Source organism: Arachis duranensis, chromosome 5 (assembly GCF_000817695.3).
Source record: "Arachis duranensis cultivar V14167 chromosome 5, aradu.V14167.gnm2.J7QH, whole genome shotgun sequence".
Taxonomy (NCBI): domain Eukaryota; kingdom Viridiplantae; phylum Streptophyta; class Magnoliopsida; order Fabales; family Fabaceae; genus Arachis; species Arachis duranensis.
The window spans coordinates 53,908,653-53,913,498 of NC_029776.3; positions in this window are offsets into that span (position 1 = coordinate 53,908,653).

Genomic DNA, 4,846 nt, shown 5'->3' on the forward strand with positions numbered 1-4,846 from the left:
TTTGAAAATTTTTCTTCGCTTGTTTTTGCCTTAACACAAAGTTTCCTCCAAGATCCATATGACTCATCCCACCAACCACAAAATTCATCCCACAACTCACAAAACTCATTCCACACCCCTCAAGACAACTTTACCACAACACACCCATGTCACCAAAATAACTCTCAACCTTCATCTTTTGAGCTAGTAGCTGAGGATTTTGTTCAAAAGTCCAGAGAATTTTCGGAAAGGCAAGAAACAATCCTGGAAAGAGCAAGAGACCATCTTCAAGAAGATGGATGAACACTTGGAGAACATAAGGAAACACTCAGAACTGCTAAGCAAGGGAGATGAAGATCACTTAATGGATGTGAAGAAGGAAGTGGAAGAGCAAGAAGAAGAGGCCCTTGTGTCAAGCAAAATTTTAATGAAGAATGAGGTGGAGGAGGCATTTGAACCTAAAACTGCATATCCACAGAAGCCACTTGAGATGACAAAGGAACATGAAGACTCATAACCTCCACAAACTTTCCTGAACCAAAGATGCTTAACACTTGAATCTGTGATTGAAAGATATGAAGATGAGATGAAGAAATATTGGAAAGAACAATAGATCTCCTCCATGAAAGTGCAATTAAATAAAATGTTGAGTGCAAAAGAGAAAGTAGGGAAACAAGAAAGTGAGGAAGACAATCAAGGAAATTCACACTCAAGTGAAGCAGAGAAGTACATAGAGGGAGAGCTCATGGAACCAGCAATTCAAAAGACTTTTGATGAAGAAAACACTCCAACAATCACACAACCACCAAGTCTTGATATCCAAGAAGTGAAGGCAACTAACAAGAGTACCAATCCTACCCTTGATCCAGCAAGCAAGCTCAATCAAGCCATTAACAAAAGGAAGCTTGTTGAGGAAAGACCAAGACAGTGGACAATAGCTGAATCTTCTCATCCCTTGAGGTCATTCCTCTTAACAAACTGGAAGAAGAGGAAGAAAGTGAAGAACAACATATCAAGCTAATGACACTAAAAGAGCGCTCTGTGGGAGGCAACCCAACCTTACGTAACATGTCATTTCTCTGCTTGGTTTATTTTCTTCCTTTGCTTTGTTTAAATTTCAATAAATTGGCATATGATTACATTCTGAGTTTGGTGTTGCCCTGCAACAATCTATTTTCAATCTCTATGGATGATTGCATCCAATCTGAATTGAAAGTGTCACACTAAGATTCTAAGTTTGGTGTGCCACTTATTTCCTATGCAATCTATTCAGTAGCACCACTTGTCTACATAATCATAATGCCTTGCAGTGTTATCTTTCTTTTAGTTAGACAATTTTAGTTTTCTCTTTGTTTTAGTCATTTTCTAGTTTTTAATGCTTTTTTTTATTAACTGTTTTTGTTAATACATCACCAAGAAATCCTTATTCATGACAGATTCTTGGCTTGGTGGTTGTATTTAACATATAACAATTTTATTTAGTCTTAGTTCAAATAAAATAGACATGTGATTGCATTCTAAGTTTGCTGTTGCTATACAACAAAATTTGCTTCTAATCTTTACTGGATACTGATAAACCCCATTTGTATGGTTTATCTTGTATTAATTTTAAGGGATTTTATGATCTTTTACCCACATTTATTCAATGAAATAGCATAGTTTTGGGATTGTCTCCTTATTTGAGCTTAGATGTGAAAACATGCTTTTAGACCTTTAATTTGATGATTTTTATTCACCTTTGATTCCACTAGATGTCTTGATATGTTTGTTAGTGATTTCAAATTGAAAAGGCTAGGAATGGATCAAAGGAGTGAAGAGAAAAGCATGCAAAGTGGAGAAATCATGAAAAACCAAAGAGTTGAACTCACCCATGGACGCGCGCGCGCACCTGGCGCTTGCGCGCACCTTGCGAATTACCCCATGGACGCGTACGCGTGCTGTGCGCGTACGCGTCGGTGTTGGTTTATGATTTTTTAATAAAAACGTGGCCAGCGAATTCAGAAGGGTTGTAGGGCCCAATCCCAACTAACTTTGGCGCCAAAAATGCTATTTAAAGCCAAGGATTGAAGAGCAAGGGGGATTCCATTCATTTTTACACATTAGGATTAGTTAGAAGTAGTTTCTAGAGAGAGAAGCTCTCTCTTCTCTCTAGAATTAGGATTAGGATTAGGTTTAGTTCTTAGATCTAGGTTTTCATTCATTCTTTCTTCTACTTCTACCTTTCAATTCCTTGTTGTTACATTCATCTTACTCTATTCTTTTGTTGTAATTTCCTTTATGTTGTTCTTATACTTTGTTGTAGATCTACTCTTATCCCTTCTATTTTCTTTCCATTCAATTCAAGGTAATTCAAAACAAATGTGTTTCTTTTAATTGTTGTTGTTAATTCCTTTCAATAATTGTTGTTAGATTTCATTCTTGTTGTCAATTTACTATCCTTTTCTTTTTTGCCTTCTAAGTGTTTGATGAAATGCTTGGTTGGATTTTAGTGTAGGTTTTGTTCCTCTTGGCATAGGTAGAGTAATTAGTAACTCTTGAGTTATCTGATTCCTTTGTTGATTGATAATTAGAAGTTGCTAATTGATTTGAATGCCTCTAAAGCTAGTCTTTCCTTTAGGAGTTGATTAGGACTTGAGGAATCAAATTGATTCATCCACTTGACTTTCCTCCATGGTCAGAGGTTAACTAAGTGGGATTAATGGACAATTTGTTATCATAATTGAGGAGGATAACTTGGATAGAACTTCTAGTACTCATATCTTGCCAAGAGCATTGTTAGTTGTTAGTTTATTTCCTTTGCCATTTATATTTCTTGTCTAAAATCTCAAAAACCCCAAAATAACTCACAAGCAACAACAAGACACTTTATTGTAATTCCTAGGGAGAACGACCCGAGGTTCAATACTTCGGTTTATATATTTTTAGAGGTTTGTACTAGTGACAAATAACTTTTTGTATGAAAGGATTATTGATTGGTTTAGAAACTATACTTGCAACGAGAATTCATTTGTGAAATTCTATACCATCAAAAATCCAATCATCGGATACTTGCATCAACTCCAAGTGAAGGTGTCACTCTAAGTTTGGTGTGCCACTCATTCTTTATGCAATGTATCATGCACACCATCTTATTTTTGCAATCACAATGTCTCTGTTTCTCTGTGCCTTCATGGTTATCTTTAATTTTGCTTGCTTAAAACACATGTACTACTAACATTTCATTGTGTAAGACACTCATGATCCATCTTAGCCCTATCACCACTGTTCTAATTGTTGCTTGAGGATGAGCAAGCATTCTGAAGTTGGTAGGGGAAGGGGAAGAATGGGAGGAAAATGACAACAATAGAGAAGATGAATTACAAGGTAGTAAAGTTCCCTTTCCTCTCATTTGTTTCCAGCACTTTAAATTGCATGATTGTCTTTATCTTCTCTGTTTACATGTGTGTATGAATAAGCATAGCCTGAATTTTGATCTGTAACATGTTGCTATGCCACTATGACTACCAACTTGAGTTTTGTAAAGTTCAAAGCGGTAAAGTATCACGATCATAAACAAACAAGGAATTAAAGAAGAACTTAGCATGCGCATACAAGTAGTGGAAGGCTAGTATGGTTAATTGTTGCTCAATTGCATTAGATTTTACTTAGTTGAAGCTCTCATCTAGGACATTTTGTGAAATCTTTTGAAATCATGAAAACCTTGAAGAAGCAATTACAAATTAAGGCAAGAAAAGCAAAAGGGAAAGAATGAGAAAGCTGAAGGCTCTGAGTACCAATGACAATTAATTTGTTAAGTACTTGTGGTGTTTATGTATCAATCAAAAAGCTTGAAAACAAAACACTTAGAGTCAAGGCTAGGCTCAAGTGCAAAAGCACTCCCTCAAAGCTCAAGGCTCTGAGCATCAATGATTGGAGAGAAAAGAAAAAAAACAAATAAGCTTAAAGAAGTCCTCTAATTAATTGCTTGTGGTGCTTGTGTATCAAGTGGTAATACTTGAAAACAAAGCATTTAGAGTCGTAGCTTTGTTATCAACTCATGGGGCAAAGCATCCAAAAGGAGAAGCTAATAAGAAAATCAAAAGCTTGATTCAAGGAAGAAATATAAGGAAAAGATTTCATAAATTGAGCTAGATAGAAGCATCAATCATTTATATTTCGTTTGTGATTGTGGCATGCATAGAAAACTAGCCAACCATGAACATTGAGTTGCTATTCTTCTTACCTTGGATTGTCAATCTCTATTGTATGATTCTTCTCTTGCTTAGGGACAAGCAAGGTTTAAGTTTGGTGTTGTGATGACATGTCATCATGTCATGTTTTTCTATGCTTTTTCATACAAGAAATTGATGATTAGTGCTTAAATATTGAATGCTTTTGTGCTTAAATGGTATATTTCCTTGATCTTTTGATTTTAAAAACTTTGTAGGAAATAAGTAGAAAAAGTAGCAAAAAAAAGCACAAATTCAACTAAAAAGAGAAAAGAAGAATTTTGGGACACACTTTAAAGTTTAAGCACGCTTTTGACCATGTATCCTTGGCCTTATTATCATGAAATATCATGCATTAATACTTATGCATGCATGCATTTAATTAGAATGAGTTAATTGAATAAGCTTTACGGCATTACTAATTAATTAAAATCAATGCAAGCATGCTTGTAATACGTTATTAAAGCCAATTGCAAAAGAACAAATCAGGCTTTAACGATTAATGCATTGGCATTATTAATGAAAGCATGCAATGTATCAGCGTTCATAAAGCTCTATACATTATTAAAGTATATGAATTGCATGCATGTAACGTTCACAATAAATGAACGCTAGCGTTCATTAAGCAAGGGAAGCTTGGCACCAAAAGAAAAAAGGGG